The sequence below is a fragment of the Musca autumnalis genome, unplaced genomic scaffold (assembly GCF_047663935.1).
Source record: "Musca autumnalis isolate F117 unplaced genomic scaffold, ASM4766393v1 scaffold_1, whole genome shotgun sequence".
Lineage (NCBI taxonomy): Eukaryota > Metazoa > Arthropoda > Insecta > Diptera > Muscidae > Musca > Musca autumnalis.
In genome coordinates this window covers 271761632-271782079 of record NW_027411644.1, presented here as the reverse complement: position 1 = coordinate 271782079, position 20448 = coordinate 271761632, and the positions used below count along the sequence as shown (strand labels likewise).

General features: G+C 36.7%; 2 long non-coding RNA genes across 2 annotated transcripts; both read left to right on the top strand.

Annotated features, from left to right (window-relative positions):
• The first annotated feature begins 985 nt into the window (after window positions 1-985).
• LOC141391279 (uncharacterized) lies at window positions 986-6773 on the top strand. Its single transcript, XR_012409608.1, has 3 exons — window positions 986-1257; window positions 1324-1816; window positions 6385-6773. It is a non-coding gene; the product is annotated as an uncharacterized lncRNA (long non-coding RNA).
• Window positions 6774-9396: 2623 nt separating this feature from the next.
• Window positions 9397-12932, top strand: LOC141391278 (uncharacterized). Its single transcript, XR_012409607.1, has 2 exons — window positions 9397-9683; window positions 9750-12932. It is a non-coding gene; the product is annotated as an uncharacterized lncRNA (long non-coding RNA).
• The last annotated feature ends 7516 nt before the right edge of the window (window positions 12933-20448 follow it).

The window sequence follows — 20448 nt, the reverse complement described above, 5'->3', positions numbered from 1 at the left end:
ATGCGCCTGAAGGACGACTTTAATTTTTCATGTCTTAGGTATGATTATGGCAGTTTCAGTGGGTAGCACAGTTCAATTGATGTAGAACAGTCTGGCCGTGGGAAGAGATTTCTACTCTGTTCCTGGTTTCTGTCGCCACTGCAAAATTCAAGCAGCTGACGGACACAGGGTGTTCCGAAAATTCTTCCTTTTTGGACAACGGCGGCGATTGGCCGGCTGCATCAGGTTTTCCGGCGGACGTCAAAGTTTTAAATTTTAATGATTTTGTGTTCGAATTTTTATGCTATTATTAGGCCAACCGCACACCAATACCACTTTTTTTCAAAAACACAATGTCCTACCTTGCCTCTGCTGTGCTCCTTTATAATTTTTTATTTCCCGTCAGTGTTTTCCTTTCACTAATGCCCACGAGATTTAGCGTCTCCGTAGGAAGTTTCAGACACAAAATCTCACTCTGTGATGATGACTCCTTATGCTGTCAGCCCAAGGAACTCCTATTCAATAAAAAAACACTCGATCTAAGTACTCTAACTCACACACATCACCGTTTGGGTATATTTTCTTATACACAGTTGGACACTTACTTTGCACAACTTAGTGAAATTTTTAATTATTGTATGTCTCTTATTCACCAATAGTTTAAAAAAAAGGAAAAACAAACTTCAAGTACTTCGTCTGCACCGGAATTTTACTAAGACAATATGGCTGTTTTCTAACCAAATTTGCCTTTTATAGGTGCTTTTTCCAAAAAAAAAATCTCTTTTCCAATTCCGTCTCATTTAAATTTGCATTAGTATTGAAGTCCCTCTCTTTTTTTTATAACGTACTTTGTTATTTTCATTTTGGAAATTCAATTTTCATATATGGCGTTAAGCCGCTCTCATGTGCCTACTATCAGAGACGGCAAATTTCATACCACCAACGCTGTACTGTTTACAACCGGTGATGTAAACACGGCCACCTAAACGTCAGCTGTCAATTCCCTGACAGCTGGCATTAGAACACACTAATAAATACATACTCAACACAAAATCAGAAACTGGAAAAAATTTTATAATTTCATGCATATGGACGGCTAAAATGGAGCCAATTTTATTATCTGTGCATCGCTCTCGACGAGGTTGACCAACACCACCCCATCACTGATGGTAAATATAAAAATTGGCGATATACCAGCTTGGTTATTGTTTGTACGGGTGTGTGTTCTCATGCGAAACAAAAAAATAAAACAAAAATCATTCACAATGGCCTTAGAAGGTAAGTAAACAAATAAACTTCCAAGTTTATTCACTTCAATTAATCCACGATTTTCTCTATTTTCAGATATTTTTACGTCATGCCATACTCCTGTACCTATTGTACTTCCTGGAACAGACATGTACCGGCATATCCCAATCTGTCTCGCGGCAACAACAAAAGCGTGGTGTAGGTGTTAAGGGAATGGCCCTTTGGCATGATGTGTTTTAGTATGTGGGGTAGTGATCGGGTTGTAATTGACCCACCCGCAACAAAACTCCGTCTATGAGGAGCTAGCGACCGAAAAGGCGGTGTGCGGGGAAATATGAGGATATTGTATTGGTTCGGTAAATTCATAGAGGCTATTGATAGAAACGTACGTGGGGAACTCCCACACCCTGACGTCTCATCAGCCGGGCAAACATTAGGGAAGTATTTTGTGTTGTTCGTAAGTGGATTTATTGTACTTTTTGGATATTTTACAGGTACACCCCCCGTTATATTGAAACTGCTGGCTTACGAAATATTCCTTGCGATTATTATTCTATCGTTGGTGAAGGAATTATTTTCGGGACTTAAAGTAAGTGTTTTAGTAGAAACTAGGGCTAAACACATATAGGGACATTCACAAATAAATATCTAACCTATATTGCACTTAGTTTACCTAGTATCACAGTTTCCGATTGCACCCAGAGGAATAGTTTACCAAAGACTGTTACCTTTTCAGGTCCTTTGCATGAGCTACACCCAATGGTTGACCTTTAAGGTCCTCGAGCTCATACATATTGTTTCCTTTTAGTCGACTTATCCTGCACTTCGTAAATTTCCGAGCAAACTTTGCATTGAAATTCTTTTGGAAGTCGCTAAGGAAATAGTTTCGGCGATAAACCTCTTGTCCGGGGACAAACTTTGTCACTCGGGCCCTCTGGTTGTAACGTCTGGCACTTAATTCGTAGGCCTGGTGCATGTTTTGCCTTATTTTCTCTCTAATAAGCTTCAAACGGTCCTTTCGGTCCACATCACTCACTTCATGATCGGAAAGCGACTTCAATTTCCTCGCTAGGTTATAATCCGACCCCTTGGTGTACATGTGGTACCCGAAAAGGGCAAAAAAGGGCGTTTCCCCAGTGGCTGCATGAACCGAAGTGCGTAAAGCACACTCGATTTCGGAGAGGTAGAGGTCCCAATCCCGGTGATCATTTTCCAGATATGATCTGATAGCCGCCAGGACGGACCGGTTAACCCTCTCCGACGCATTTGATTGCGGAGCGTATGGGGCGGTTTGAAGGTGATTTATCTTATATTCCCCAATCATTTCCTTAAATTGTTTGGCATTGAATTGGGCCCCGTTGTCACTATGGACAGTCTCGGGGACCCCGAATTTGTGGAAAATCTCTTCAATGAGGAACCTAACCACATTGCTCGCGGTAGCCTCTCTCATTGACTTCAAAAAAACGAATTTTGAAAAGTGGTCAACTACAACGAAGATATATGCATTTCCACTTTTTGATCGGGGATACTTCCCCAGGAAATCGATATATATCTTTTGGAATGGTCGTTCCGTTATAACCTCATTCCCTATAGCTGTTTGGGTGTTGTAGTTCACACTTTTGACCTCCTTGCAGGTTTGGCATTTCCCTACATATTGGCGGACCTGCGAGGTCATATTCGGCCAATAATATTGTTGTTTTAAACGATTTAAGGTTTTGGTCATTCCCCCGTGTGCCACTGTTGGTAAGTCATGGGCTTTTTGTATCAAAGTATGGGTAACCGATTGTGGTATCCATAGCCTCCACTCATACTCGGCTAAATCCTCGGTACCTTCAGGACGAATTCTTTTAAATACCATACCATTATCGACTTTAAGATCCGGTAACCGCTCTTTATTCGATTCTATTGTCGTCTTCAATTCTTCGTATTCCGGTTCTTTGAAGGCATTAATGTCAAAATCGACCATTTCATCGATATTAAGCTCATCGATTGTAGGCAGTCTAGACAATGTGTCCGCTACAATATTGTCCTTGCCCTTTCGATGTTCGATTTGGAAGTGGAAAGCTTGTAGCTGCAATGACCAACGGGCGAGCCTCCCACTCAGATCTTTCAAATTCATAAGCCATTGGAGACTTGCATGGTCTGTTATGACAGTGAAGTCCATAAGTTCGACATAAGGTCGGAACTTTTTCACTGCCATAACAGCCGCAAGACATTCTTTCTCCGTTACACTATAGTTTCGCTGGCATGAATTGAGTTTCTGGGAGAAGAATGCTATGGGGTGCTCGTCCCCCTGGTCATTGAGCTGAAACAATACGGCCCCAATGCCATATTCTGAGGCGTCGCATTGGATGAAAAACCTTTTACTGAAATCCGGGTGGCGTAGTACCGGAGCTGAGGTCAACGCAGTCTTGAGGTTTTCAAACGCTTCGATAGCTTCCTTGGTCATGCTGAACTTTTTTGCCTTTTTTAAGGTGTCCGTCAAGGGTGCCGATATAGCAGCGAAGTCCCGTATAAAACGGCGGTACCACCCTGCGGTACCAAGGAAGCTTCTTACCTCTCGGGGATTTTTGGGAATAGCTATTTTTCGTATTGCCTGCACTTTTTCCGGGTCGGTTTTTAACTTTCCCCCACCAATCACGAACCCTAAATATTTCAGTTCCCTGAAGCAGAACTGTGATTTCTTTAACCCAATAGTCAATCTAGCGTTTTTTAAACATTGAGCCACCTCTTCCAATAGTTTTAGATGCTTGTCGAAATCGCTAGAGATCACGAGCAGATCATCTAAATACACAAAGACGTTTTCTTTGAGCCGGCTGGGGACGACCTTGTCCATTAAGCGACACAACCTTTGCGCCGCGTTGCATAGCCCGAAGGGCATGACGCGGAACTGGTACAAAGGTCGTCCCGGTACCGTAAAGGCAGTATACTTTTTACTTTCGTCATCTAATTCTATCTGCCAGAAAGCATATTTCAGATCGACGCTACTTATGAAATAAGTCTCGTCGATCCTACTCAATATTCCATCTATATTTTGGAGAGGATATGCATCCTTCTCCGTCAACTTATTTAGCTTTCTGGCATCTAGACAAAAGCGGTTTTTGCCGGGTTTCCGAACAATGGTAGTCCGGTTACTCCACGGACTTTCGCTTTCTTCAATGACATCTAATTTTAACATGTTATCTACTTCGTCAAATGTGATTTGTTGTACCGCCGGTGACATCGGGTAATGCCTGTCCTTTACCGGTTCGGCCCCCTCGATCAATTTAATTGTGTGCTTTTCAAGATTTGTGCGACCCAGGCCTTTTTCTTCAAAAGTATCAAACTTTTTAATCACCTCATTCAATCTGGATTGTTGGTCGGGGGTCAGATTGTGAGGTTTCAACTTGTGTTCCCCGTCGGGATTCTTAAACTCTTCCATAACTTTTTCAACATTTATCTCTTCAATTCCTATCAGATCCGGTGCCAACTGAAACTTCTTCCAGAAATCGATCCCTAAATACAGACGTTGTTCCAGATCGGGGCATAAAAGCAGGTTGATGTCCTGTTTTATCCCTTTATATTCTACCTCGCATTCGATTTCCCCCAGTATACGGAATCTCTGTCCACTAGCCGTGGTAATATTATGGAATACGGGTTTTACTGCGAGGTCTAGGTCTTCAATAAACTCGCGGCATCCTTTTCCGAGAAGGCTTACGGATGCCCCTGTATCTAATAACCCGTTTATCCTTTTTCCTTTGAGGTATATTTCGGCATACAATCTAGGATCGTTTTGATCGGAATTGGCACGTGTGATGGCTTCTACTAATCCTCTTCTATATTGCCGTTTTTCCACAGTTTTTTGTCTGATTCTCACAATACGTTTTGGCAAATTTGGCATTGGTTCATTATCTTGGAATATTTTCGACCTAACTCTATCATAATTTTCCTGCCTGTCTTCTACGGAGATGTAATGTCTTCGTTTTGCATACGAAATATCTTCCTTGCCTTTATCGTCATCGGTTATTCTCTCTTCATTGTTTTTCTCAGTTGTCCTTGGAATGATCTTTATTGGATCTATGCTGCAGGATTCTCTGAGGGACGTGCATCTCCTGCCTTCTCCACATCCCTCCTCCTGTTTCCCGATTGACAATTTGGGCATACCGGAGTTTTCGTATTGGGTTTTCCACATCGGTAGCAGAACAAAGATCTTTCGGACGATGGGCAATCCCTAAACATGTGTCCATCGGATCTACAGTTCCAGCATATTAGTGGTCTATTTTGTTGACCATTAAATCGAATTGCTGACACTGTATCTGAGGCTTCGTCTGTTGGAATTGGTTCATCATACTCATCAACAAACTCGATTTCATTTACTTGCCTCATAGGGCGTGGATGAGTCTGTATCGGCGGTCGAAGTTCCCTTCTAGGAAAGTTTTTCTCTACGTCCTTACATTCGATCCGCAACATCTCCACGGTAGCAACAGTCATAGGGTAAATAATAGCTTTAATATTTTCCCGCAAGTTTACTTTTATAATATTGATCATGTCTAGATCGGTTATGGGATGCTGCAGACGAGAGCGGAGTTGTCCCATAGTGTGGAAATATGCGTCAATTGGTTCATTGGCCATCTGTTTTCGGTCCACCAAATCTCGCATTGCCTCGAATGGTGATTTAGTGGTCCGGTATTGACACAATAGTGCGTCTTTCAACTTGATCCACTGATTAAAATCATGTGTCCTTTGACTTTGCCAATACCATTCCAACGCTGGCCCAGAGACTAACAACCGAAAATCTCGCAATATCTCCTCCCACGGGATACTATATTGCATCTGCAACCGCTCAAGACGAAATATAAATTCTTCTATCGTCAGTTTTTGAATATTCCCATCGAAATTCAGGCCAAATTTGTCTACCCTAATTCTAATATGGTCAATCATAGTTGAAACAGAAGCAGCGTTAGTGGATAGATTACCTATAGAATTCGTATCAGATTGGGAATTGGTAGTAGACATCGGTGGAGGCACATTACCATTAGCATCGTTGGTCCCGAAATTATCTACTCTGGAAGCGGCACTATGGGTTGAAATGCTCTTAACCGTTTTAACTAACACTTCTAAAGTTTTTCTGATTTCTTGCACTTCATTTCCTACTATTAACTTTATTTTCTCATCTAGGTCTTTATCTGTAGATTTCCTGGTAGTTCCTGGGGTCGAAAATCGTTCTCCAACATTATCTCCCCCTAACTGTGGTGGAACGGGAGCTGTTGCTGGTGACTCAGTAGTACCTGGACGATTAATGATCGTTGCAGATAAGTCTCGGAATTGCTCGTTACGTTCTGCCATATCTACATCTACTTCTTTTGTCTTTTTCTTTTTAGGTTTTATTTTGTCCTGATCAGAGGTAGCATCAAAAGCTGGAGGCCAGATTCTCTTGGTCGCAGAACGGGTTATCATTACCTGAAGCAACGACTATATTAATTCTCTTATTTTAATAAGTTTAGTAATCTCTCACAGTTTCCTTCCTTATATCCTGTCACTTTCTACAACAAGTATTTGTTTTTGTTATCTAATTATCGTCAATATATAAAAATTATTAAAATATTAATTAATCCTGTTTTCTATTCACCAAGTAGGAGGTTTATGATCGTATAATTAAGGGACTCTGTCAGGTAGGGGTATAATTTTCTCAGATCTTATTAATGCTGACTAGCTTCACGCTTTCTACAAACCCACTGTGCAGGATTTGGATTGAAACGTCAGATAAGAAGACCATATAAATAGTTGTTAAAACTTTTTCCTTAAAGTGTTTTCCCTTTGAATGTTCTAGTCAAACATGAATAGATCCTCTAGATAGGATTATGAAACCATGGCAATCATGTTTATCATTTTTCTAACACGGAAGTTCTCATGGTGATTGGCCTCATAATGCTCTACTTACGGCTTCTATTCCTGCCGCAATAGCTATCATCTTAGCCACTCAAAATCCTATATATACGAGTTCATTTAATAAAAAAAACTAACACACTAATAGACAAAAACAGGTCAATAACACAACATTCATAGTTACACTTGACGAACTAGAGATTGCACCTGACCAATAAAATCTTTACCCTAGACTACTCCAACATAACTAAACCTAATATTGCACTTTTAAACAGGCACTATTTCGTAGTTCTGGTTGCAATACTAATTAGTCATCATTAGAATACGACTAGAAGATTTGGGCTATTTAATTTACTATCGGGCTATTTCCAAGTGCTTAGATTTTATTGCACTTATCTAAAACTCTTCAAATATCACGTTAAAGTGACACAGAAGGCACTTATTTGGTTTGGGCGCCATTACTGTTATGACCACGCATCGCCGACTATCTTTTCCGGCTACTCGGTGTCCTCAGGGCGAGTTCTCAACCTATCCAGGGTCAGCCGATGGTCTAACAGGAAAAATATTGGTAAACAAGACAAACAAATACACATTACTACACACACAGCGAACATTCTTTGGGATTCGGGCCCCTTGGTGTTCAAGACCCACACTCAGCCCACCCTTCCATGGTCCACGACTTCCTATCTTCATTTAAATGGACCCCTTAACCCCATCTATCCTAACATTCCCCTCAAACGACCATATTCCCTCCCAAATCAACGACTCACTCCATATTCATTATCATTATGTTAACACCAAATCATTTCTTTATTCTTATAATGTACTAAATAATAAAATTAAACATTAGAGGTCACATTAATTTTTAAACAAAAACTGAATTTTTCATTTGAATCGAAATTTACGTTAGGCTTGTACTTTAAGACAGGACCTACAATAATCCTGCGACGGGGTGAAGGGTCAATTAGGACCAAATTCAAATTTCTCAAAAAAATTCCTACCTAATTGAGCTCAGTTAGATGGATTGCGAACTATGGACACTATAAAAAAAAGTCCACAAACAAATTGTACTAAATTACCCCTATCACGGTTATTTGTACCGTCCTTCACAGTCTCAACGCAAAACAAAAATTAAATATAAAGAATAAAAGTCAGTAAAAAAAAAAAAATAATAAAAAAAAATAGATCATTAAAGAAAATTAAGATAATAATACTAAATAAATATATATTCATATAGTTTCAAATTCAAAATTAATGCAAACATTAGAAGAACAAAAACATACAAACAAAAAAATACATTTATCTCATTAAACAAATACGTTGCTTTTTTGATATGCGCCTGAAGGACGACTTTAATTTTTCATGTCTTAGGTATGATTATGGCAGTTTCAGTGGGTAGCACAGTTCAATTGATGTAGAACAGTCTGGCCGTGGGAAGAGATTTCTACTCTGTTCCTGGTTTCTGTCGCCACTGCAAAATTCAAGCAGCTGACGGACACAGGGTGTTCCGAAAATTCTTCCTTTTTGGACAACGGCGGCGATTGGCCGGCTGCATCAGGTTTTCCGGCGGACGTCAAAGTTTTAAATTTTAATGATTTTGTGTTCGAATTTTTATGCTATTATTAGGCCAACCGCACACCAATACCACTTTTTTTCAAAAACACAATGTCCTACCTTGCCTCTGCTGTGCTCCTTTATAATTTTTTATTTCCCGTCAGTGTTTTCCTTTCACTAATGCCCACGAGATTTAGCGTCTCCGTAGGAAGTTTCAGACACAAAATCTCACTCTGTGATGATGACTCCTTATGCTGTCAGCCCAAGGAACTCCTATTCAATAAAAAAACACTCGATCTAAGTACTCTAACTCACACACATCACCGTTTGGGTATATTTTCTTATACACAGTTGGACACTTACTTTGCACAACTTAGTGAAATTTTTAATTATTGTATGTCTCTTATTCACCAATAGTTTAAAAAAAAAGGAAAAACAAACTTCAAGTACTTCGTCTGCACCGGAATTTTACTAAGACAATATGGCTGTTTTCTAACCAAATTTGCCTTTTATAGGTGCTTTTTCCAAAAAAAAAATCTCTTTTCCAATTCCGTCTCATTTAAATTTGCATTAGTATTGAAGTCCCTCTCTTTTTTTTATAACGTACTTTGTTATTTTCATTTTGGAAATTCAATTTTCATATATGGCGTTAAGCCGCTCTCATGTGCCTACTATCAGAGACGGCAAATTTCATACCACCAACGCTGTACTGTTTACAACCGGTGATGTAAACACGGCCACCTAAACGTCAGCTGTCAATTCCCTGACAGCTGGCATTAGAACACACTAATAAATACATACTCAACACAAAATCAGAAACTGGAAAAAATTTTATAATTTCATGCATATGGACGGCTAAAATGGAGCCAATTTTATTATCTGTGCATCGCTCTCGACGAGGTTGACCAACACCACCCCATCACTGATGGTAAATATAAAAATTGGCGATATACCAGCTTGGTTATTGTTTGTACGGGTGTGTGTTCTCATGCGAAACAAAAAAATAAAACAAAAATCATTCACAATGGCCTTAGAAGGTAAGTAAACAAATAAACTTCCAAGTTTATTCACTTCAATTAATCCACGATTTTCTCTATTTTCAGATATTTTTACGTCATGCCATACTCCTGTACCTATTGTACTTCCTGGAACAGACATGTACCGGCATATCCCAATCTGTCTCGCGGCAACAACAAAAGCGTGGTGTAGGTGTTAAGGGAATGGCCCTTTGGCATGATGTGTTTTAGTATGTGGGGTAGTGATCGGGTTGTAATTGACCCACCCGCAACAGGTAAAACAAAATCAAAACTTAACATCGGTACATGGAATGTACGCAGTCTTTACGAAGCTGGAAAAGTAGCTAATACTCTAAACGAAATGAATAGACTTCACATTGATATACTTGGTATAAGCGAAACGTGGTGGCCAGATTGCGGAGAATTTATATCGCAAAACTCGAAAATGTTTTACTCAGGCAATCTCAACAAAACGCATAGGAATGGGGTTGGAATAATTGTAACAGACCGCATAGCTAAAAATGTTTTAGGATTTGTACCAAAATCCGATAGAACAATGATGATAAAAATTGAAGCGAAACCTCTCAACATCAATGTTATTCAAGTTTATGCTCCAACGTCGGACAAAAGCAATGAAGAAATGGAGGCGTTCTACAGTGAAATCGAAGAATTACTACACCTGACAAAACAACATGAAATAACCATCATCCAAGGCGACTTTAACGCTAAAGTAGGAAAGGAGGCAGTAACAGGAGTTACTGGACAATATGGATTGGGAGAAAGAAATGAGAAAGGTGATAGACTCATACAGTTCTGCCAAGTATACCAGATGAAGATAAAAAACACGATGTTCTGTCTACCAGCTAGAAGACTCTACACCTGGAAATCCCCCCATAATAAGAAACCAAATCGATTTCATTCTGGTTAACAAACGTTACTCCACTTCAGTATCGAAAGTATCTACATATCCAGGAGCAGACGTACCATCTGACCACAATCTCCTTATGGCCAATATATACATCAAAATTAGGGCTCCGCTGAAGAAAAAACAACATCGAAAACTTGACCTTGGCAAACTTGACGATCCAGCCACTAAAGTACATGTAAAAAGTCTTATTAATTCGGAACTAAGTGACATCCATAGGGAAAATGTGGAAAATATATGGGATAAAATCAAAAATACTATACATAACATCGGAAAAAATACGCTGGGAAATTTCGTAAGACCAAAAACAAAAGACTGGATGACAACTGAAATTCAGGAACTATTAAACGAAAGACAGCAATATAAAAACTCGAACTATGAAAAGTATTGGGAATTGAACCGAGAAATTCAAATACAGATTCGAGCTGCAAAAAATAAACATTTAAATAACCAATGCCAGGAAATAGAAAAATTGCAAAGCTTGCACGACGATTTTAATTTGCACAAAAAACTGAAAGAGACAGCAGGAATATATCGCAGAACAATTTCGCCAATTCTTTACAACAACAAAAATGAAGCAGTGTTTGAAGAATCAGAGAAGAAAGTAATTTGGAAGGAGTATATCCAACATGAGTATATCCATTACTGATAATAACAGAACATGTTTTAATGACCAAACACCAGAGCCGTTGACTGGATCAAGTATTACGAAGATGGAGGTTGAAAGTGCCATAACATCACTGAAAAATAGGAAAGCAACGGGACCAGACGAAATTCCCGCTGAATTGCTAAACATGATTGACGAAAATAACATTGATCTCTTGACAAGTTTGATGAACCACATATACAATACAGGCTTTTACCCACAAGACTGGCTAAAATCAACGTTTATAGCGATTCCTAAAAAAAGTCACGCCAAACAGTGTAGCGACTACCGCCTAATCAGTTTAATGAGTCACTCCCTAAAAATATTTCTATGTACGAATTATTCACAAAAGAATATATCAAAAATGCGAACAAGCTATGGGATCAAATCAATTTGGCTTTAAGGAAGGGATGGGGACGAGAGAAGTTCTACTTTGTGTACAGGTCCTAATACAAAAATGCCGAGATGTTCACAAGGACATTTTCTTGTGCTTCATAGATTATGAGAAAGCGTTTGACACAGTGCAACAGGATAAGTTAATGGAAATACTTGTGTCTATCGGAATTGATGATAAAGAAATCAGGTGCATTAGAAACTTATACTGGCAGCAAACTGCACAGATAAATGTCAATGGAAGTCTGACAGATGAGATATCAATATCGAGAGGAGTCAGACAAGGATGTATTTTATCTCCACTCCTATTTAATATATACTCAGAGAGAATTTTCCAAGAATCCACTACAAATATCCGGGAAGGAATACAAATAAACGGCACCTTTATAAACAACATTAGATATGCAGATGATACTACTATAATCGCTGATAGTATATCAGGACTCCAAAAATTAGTAACCCAACTCACCTTATGTAGCGAATCATATGGACTAAAAATTAATACTAACAAAACAAATCTAATGATTGTTAGTAAGAAAAATCATCATAATGAAGCTAAATTAAAAATAAATAATGCATATGTCGAGAGAGTACATACCTTCAAATACCTGGGTGTACTTATTAATGACCAATGGGATTGCTCGAAGGAAATACGATGTCGGATAGAGATGGCAAGAGATGCATTTTTTAAATATAAGAAAATCCTTGTCAATCATGATATAAACATCGAAACAAAAGCAAGGTTTATAAAATGCTACATCTGGTCAGTTCTACTGTATGCCGTGGAGACGTGGACTATTAAAGCTGCTGATATACGACGATTGGAAGCCTTCGAAATGTGGGTCTACCGCAGAGTTTTAAAAATACCATGGACTGCGCATGTGACAAATGCCGAAGTATTGACAAGAATGAATCAAAGAAGAGAACTCATAGCTACAATCAAAAAACGAAAAACCTCATATCTGGGACACATCATGAGAAATGTAAAATATAGATTATTACAAAAAATCCTGAAAGCAACAGTTGAAGGTCGGCGTACCAGAGGCCGAAAAGAGATGACCTGGCTAAAGAACATAGAAGAATGGACAAAATATAATAATTCGGCAAACCTTCTAAATGCGGCAAGAAATAGAAACACTTTTGAGATAATTGTTAATAATTTATAAATATATAGTACTAAATAATATCAAATTTAATATGTATATAAATAAGTAAATGAAATGTACCTCGATATGTATTGTATTGTATGGTCGCTTACATTCGAAAATCGAATTAGCAAATAAAGAAGAAGAAGATGCTACTTCAATACGTCGCTGATTCGCGTTTGAAACGCGAAATACACTCAAAATACTAGCAACGGTGGGCATTTTAAAATACTTTTTCAATGTACGAGGAATAACTGAAACGACGAAGTTTTATACGAAGTCAGTCCATATGTCAACTTCGGTGAGATGTAGTGGATATAGGGAATGTGTGCACTTAAGAGGCTGTTCAGGTCTTCATCAACTACAGGACTACTGCGATAGGAGTTTTGTTGTAGCTTACTGCGCCAGATCATCTTCAGCGAGTCTCCTGCTGCGTCGTTGAAATCATCGTCGTCGTCGGAATACGAGCCACACCCGCAGTCTCTCCAACAACACATACGCAGCATCTAACACCCCAAGTAGTTGTTCCGAGAAAGTCTCCGTAACAAAGTCGGCGAAGTTGTAGATTTTGTGAGTCAAAGAAACATTATGGTCGCTGCGATTCAAGAAACAGAGTTTACCGTCGCCTGTAGTTTGAACGTTACAATGGTTACAACGTACAAGAAGCGGAGAAAGACTTGCCTTCCTTATACACCAGCCTGATGTAGAGCTGATTAATGTGGACATAAAGGGCTGTTTCTTTCAACGGTTTAACGGTGACAGATCCGAGGCAGTTTATAAAAAACCCCGAGAGTGATAGTGCTCTATAAGAGCCCTCTCCGCCGAGGAGGTACTACCACAATATAAGATGAGCGATGTTGCAGACGTCATTCGAAACGCAAAATCATACAAAGCGTTGGACCCACACGGAATCTCAATGGTAATGCTTAAGCAAGGGGATTTAACAAGTATCTCCAATCTATCCACACATATTGTACGAGAAGCCGGAAAGGGCAAGGACGCCGATCTCCCTCTTGTCGCCCGTAGCGAAAATTCTGGAGGCACTAGTCCTCCCGTCGATGAGAAGCAGTTTCCCAGTTGCTCAACATCAGCATGAATTCAACTCTACAACGGTATTACCATATCCATATTCACACATATCAGTCGAGGGCTGAACCAGAGCAGGCCGAGTGATCGAACAATTATGGTGACTCTTGATCTATCGAAGGCCTTCGATGCCATGCTGATCGAGGACATAGAGAAGACTTCCCCTTATGAAATTCCACACCCTCCAGACGATCGTAGTCTATGTGGATCGTAATCTTGGCTTCGGGTCCTATCGTTGATGACATATGTGATATGTTAAAAATCTGCACAGCAGACTTAATGCACTTCTTCCACCTGAGAAATATGAATATGTGTATCCGCCATTAAATCCACTGTTCACCACTTGGACGACTGAAATGAGGCTCCCTCTGAACAACATATTGTCCGATGGTGTACTGATTCCGAGCACTAACTACCCCAAAATATTTGCGACAAGATCACAAGTACGAACAAGGTTCTCAAGTCGCTGGCCGGTTGCTCTTGGGGTGCTGACAAAGAAATCTTGTTGAGTTCCTATAAAGCAATAGGCCGCTTTGAGGTAAGCTATGCGGCGCCAGTGTGGTATGCAAATATTAACGCTACGCAGTGGAAGAATATTCAATCTGCCAGGAATGCAAGAGCGTGCCTTCTCATGACTCCAATGGACCATCTTCATGAGGAGACTAAGATTTTACCGGTACAACAACTCAACAAGATGTTGCCGATATAGCTACCTGCTTGTGTATTACCGCCATGAGCATCCCGGTCCCGGTCTAGTTGACAAGCTTCCACCACCCAGGCACGTGAGGAGAGAGTTATCAATTTCAATTAATTTATAACAGTAACTTAGCCCATAGGACCATGAGCGGTTCCAAAAACATTAACATTAACTACTAATCGAGTAAAATTAATGGTCAGGAGAGAGAGGTTCAAAGGTGTGTATAAGCGAGAAGCTCTAGATCCTTAAAATATTTTTCGAGGACCCATTGACCATTAAACGTGGATTTTTTAAACAATTTTTTCGAGGACCCATAGACGTGAATTTTAAAAATAATTTTTTTCGAAGACCCGTAGACTATTCAAATTTCGATCACTAATAAACGTGGATTTATAAAATATTTTTTTTGAGGACCCATAGACAATTAATCGTGGATTTTTTTTAAATATTTTTTTTTTCGAGAACCCATAAACGATTAAACGTGGACTTTTTAAATTATTTTCCTAGAGGGCCCATAGACCATTGAACGTGGATTTTTTAAATAAGTTTTCTAGAGGACCCATGGACCAATAAACGTGGATTTTTTAAATCATTTTTCTAGAGGACCCATAAACCATTAAAAGTGGATTTTTTAAATAATTTGTCTAGAGGACCCATGGACCAATAAACGTGGATTTTTTAAATCATTTTTCTAGAGGACCCATAAACCATTAAAAGTGGATTTTTTAAATAATTTGTCTAGAGGACCCATAGACCATTAAACGTGGATTTTTTAAATAATTTTTCTAGAGAACCCATAGACCATTAAACGTTGATTTTTTAAATAATTTTTCTATCGAACCCATAGGCCATTTAACGTGGATTTATTAAATAATTTTTCTAGAAGACCCATAAACCATTAAAAGTAGATTTTTTAAATATTTTTTTCGAAGACCCATAGACCATTAAACGTGAATTTTTTAAATAATTTTTCTAGAGGACCCATAGACCAGTAAACGTGGATTTTTTTAAATAATTTTTCTAGAGGACCCATAGACCATTAAACGTGGATTTTTTAAATAATTTTTCTAGAGAACCCATAGACCATTAAACGTGGATTTTTTAAATAATTTTTCTAGAGAACCCATAGACCATTAAACGTTGATTTTTTAAATAATTTTTCTATCGAACCCATAGGCCATTTAACGTGGATTTTTTAAATAATTTTTCTAGAGAACCCATAGGCCATTTAACGTGGATTTTTTAAATAATTTTTCTAGAGAACCCATGGACCATTAAACGTGGATTTTTTTAAATTATTTTCCTAGAGGGCCCATATGCCATTTAAGGTAGACTTTTTAAATTATTTTCCTAGAGGGTCCATATGCCATTAAAGGTGGATTTTTAAACAATTTTTCTAGAGGACCTATTGACCATTAAACGTGGATTTTTTAAATAATTTTTCTAGAGGACCCATAGACCATTAAACGTGGATTTTTTTAATTATTTTCCTAGAGGACCTATTGACCATTAAACGTGGATTTTTTAAATAATTTTTCTAGAAGACCTATAGCCCAGTAAATGTGACATTTTTTAATAATTTTTCTAGAGGACCCATAGCCCAGTAAATGTGAAATTTTTTACTAATTTTTCTAGAGGACCCATAGACCATTAAACGTGGATTTTTTAAATAATTTTTCTAGAGGACCCATAGACCATTAAACGTGGATTTTTTAAATAATTTTTCTAGAGGACCCATAGACCATTAAACGTGGATTTTTTAAATAATTTTCTAGAGGATCCATAGACCATTAAACGTGGATTTTTTAAATAATTTTCTAGAGGATCCATAGACCATTAAACGTGGATTTTTTAAATAATTTTTCTAGAGGACCCATAGACCATTAAACGTGGATTTTTTAAATAATTTTTCTAGAGGACCCATAGACCATTAAACGTGGATTTTTTAAATAATTTTTCCTAGAGGGCCCATAGGCCATTAAACGTGGATTTTTTTAAATTATTTTCCTAGAGGGCCCATATGCCATTAAAGGTGGATTTTTAAATTATTTTCCTAGAGGGCCCATATGCCATTAAACGTGGATTTTTTAAATAATTTTTCTAGAGGACCCATAGCCCAGTAAATGTGAAATTTTTTACTAATTTTTCTAGAGGACCCATAAACCAATAAAAAAGGATTTTTTAAATAATTTTTCTAGAGGACCCATAGACCATTAAACGTGGATTTTTTAAATAATTTTTCTAGAGGACCCATAGACTATTAAACGTGGATTTTTAAAATAATTTTCCTAGAGGACCCATAGACCATTAAACGTGGATTTTTTAAATAATTTTTCTAGAGAACCCATGGACCATTAAACGTGGATTTTTTAAATAATTTTTCTAGAGGACCCACAGACCATTAAACGTGGATTTTTTAAATAATTTTCTAGAGGATCCATAGACCATTAAACGTGGATTTTTTAAATAATTTTTCTAGAGGACCCATAGACCATTAAACGTGGATTTTTTAAATAATTTTTCTAGAGGACCCATAGACCATTAAACGTGGATTTTTTAAATAATTTTCTAGAGGATCCATAGACCATTAAACGTGGATTTTTTAAATAATTTTTCTAGAGGACCCATAGACCATTAAACGTGGATTTTTTAAATAATTTTTCCTAGAGGGCCCATAGGCCATTAAACGTGGATTTTTTTTAAATTATTTTCCTAGAGGGCCCATATGCCATTAAAGGTGGATTTTTAAATTATTTTCCTAGAGGGCCCATATGCCATTAAACGTGGATTTTTTAAATAATTTTTCTAGAGGACCCATAGCCCAGTAAATGTGAAATTTTTTAGTAATTTTTCTAGAGGACCCATAAACCAATAAAAAAGGAATTTTTAAATAATTTTTCTAGAGGACCCATAGACCATTAAACGTGGATTTTTTAAATAATTTTTCTAGAGGACCCATAGACTATTAAACGTGGATTTTTAAAATAATTTTCCTAGAGGACCCATAGACCATTAAACGTGGATTTTTTAAATAATTTTTCTAGAGGACCCATACACCATTAAACATGGATTTTTTAAATAATTTTTCTAGAGGACCCATAGACTTTTAAACGTGGATTTTTTAAATAATTTTTATAGAGAACCCATAGACCATTAAACGTGGATTTTTTAAATAATTTTTATAGAGGACCCATAGACCTTTAAACATGGATTTTTTAAATAATTTTCTTTAGAGGACCCATACACCATTAAACGTGGATTTTTTAAATAATTTTTCTAGAGGACCCATACACCATTAAACGTGGATTTTTTAAATAATTTTTCTAGAGGACCCATAGCCCATTAAACGTGGATTTTTTAAATAATTTTTCTAGAGGACCCATCGACCATTAAACGTCGATTTTTTAAATATTTTTTCTAGAGGACCCATAGACCATTAAACGTGGATTTTTTAAATAATTTTTATAGAGGACCCATAGACCATTAAACGTGGATTTTTTACATAATTTTTCTAGAGGACCCATAGACCATTAAACGTGAATTTTTTAAATAATTTTTATAGAGGACCCATAGACCATTAAACGTGGATTTTTTAAATAATTTTTCTAGAGGACCCATAGACCATTAAACGTGGATTTTTTAAATAATTTTTCTAGAGGACCCATAGACCATTAAACGTGGATTTTTTAAATAATTTTTCTAGAGACCCATAGACAATTAAACGTGGATTTTTTAAATAATTTTTCTAGAGGACCCATAGACAATTAAACGTGGATTTTTAAAATAATTTTTCTAGAGGACCCATAGACCATTAAACGTGTATTTTTTATATTATTTTTCTTGAGGACCCATAGACCATTAAACGTGGATTTTTTAAATAATTTTTCTAGAGGACCCATAGGTCATTAAACGTGGATTTTTTAAATAATTTTTCTAGAGGACCCATAGATCATTAAACATATATTTTTAAAATAATTTTCCTAGAGGACTCATAGACCATTAAACGTGGATTTTTTAAATAATTTTTCTAGAGGACCCATAGATCATTAAACATATATTTTTAAAATAATTTTCCTAGAGGACTCATAGACCATTAAACGTGGATTTTTTAAATAATTTTTCTAGAGGACCCATAGGTCATTAAACGTGGATTTTTTAAATAATTTTTCTAGAGGACCCATAGACCATTAAACGTGGATTTTTTAAATATTTTTCTAGAGGACCCATAGACCATTAAACGTGGATTTTTTAAATAATTTTTCTAGAGGACCCATAGACCATTAAACGTGGATTTTTTAAATAATTTTTCTAGAGGACCAATACACCATTAAACGTGGATTTTTTAAATAATTTTTCTAGAGGATCCATAGACCAATAAAAGAGGATTTTTTAAATAATTTTTCTAGAGGACCCATAGACTTTAATAGTGGATTTTTTAAATAATTTTTCTAGAGGATCCATAGACCAATAAAAGAGGATTTTTTAAGTAATTTTTCTAGAGGACCCATAGACTTAAATAGTGGATTTTTTAAATAATTTTTCTAGAGGACCCATAGATCATTAAACGTGATTTTTTTAAATAATTTTTCTAGAGGACCCATAGGCCATTAAACGTGGATTTTTTTAAATTATTTTCCTAGAGGGCCCGTATGCCATGAAAGGTGGATTTTTAAAAACAATTTTTCTAGAGGACATATTGACCATTAAACGTGGATTTTTTAAATAATTTTTCTAGAGGACCCATAGCCCAGTAAATCTGAAATTTTTACTAATTTTTCTAGAGGACCCATAAACCAATAAAAGAGGAATTTTTAAGTAATTTTTCTAGAGGACCCATAGCTTTAATAGTGGATTTTTTAAATAATTTTTCTAGAGGACCCATAGACCATTAAACGTGGATTTTTTAAATAATTTTTCTAGAGGACCCATAGACCATTAAACGTGGATTTTTTAAATCATTTTTCTAGAGGACCCATAGCCCAGTAAATGTGAAAATTTTTAATAATTTTTCTAGAGGATCCACAGACCAATAAAAGAGGATTTTTTAAGTAATTTTTCTAGAGGACCCATAGCTTTAATAGTGGATTTTTTAAATAATTTTTCCAGAGGACCCATAGACCATTAAAAGTGGATTTTTTAAATAATTTTTCTAGAGGACCCATAGACCATTAAACGTAAATTTTTTAAACAATTTTTCTAGAGGACCCATAGGCCACTAAACGTGGATTTTTTAAATAATTTTACCAGAGGACCAATAGACCACTAAACGTGGATTTTTTAAATAATTTTACCAGAGGACCAATAGACCACTAAGCGTGGATTTTTTAAATAATTTTACCAGAGGACCAATAGACCACTAAACGTGGATTTTTTAAATAATTTTTCCAGAGGACCCATAGACCATTAAACCTGGATTTTTTAAATAATTTTTCTGGAGGTCCCATAGACCATTAAAAGTGGATTTTTAATATATTTTTTCTAGAGGATACAGACCATTAAACCTGGATTTTTTAAAAAAATGTTCTGGAGGAACCATAGACCATTAAAAGTGGATTTTTAAAAAAAAAATTTCTGGAGGACACATAAGACCATTAAAAGTGGATTTTTAATATATTTTTTCTAGAGGATACAGACCATTAAACGTGGATTTTGTAAAAAAAAATTGAAGGTGGATTTTTTAAATAATTTTTCTTGAGGACCCATAGACCATTAAACGTGAATTTTTTAAATAATTTTTTAGAGGACCCATAGACCATTAAACGTGAATTTTTTAAAAAAAAATTTCTAAAGGATCCATAGATTATTAAATTTTTCTAGAGGACCCATAGACCATTAAACGTGAATTTTTTAAAAAAAATTTTCTAAAGGATCCATAGATTATTAAATTTTTCTAG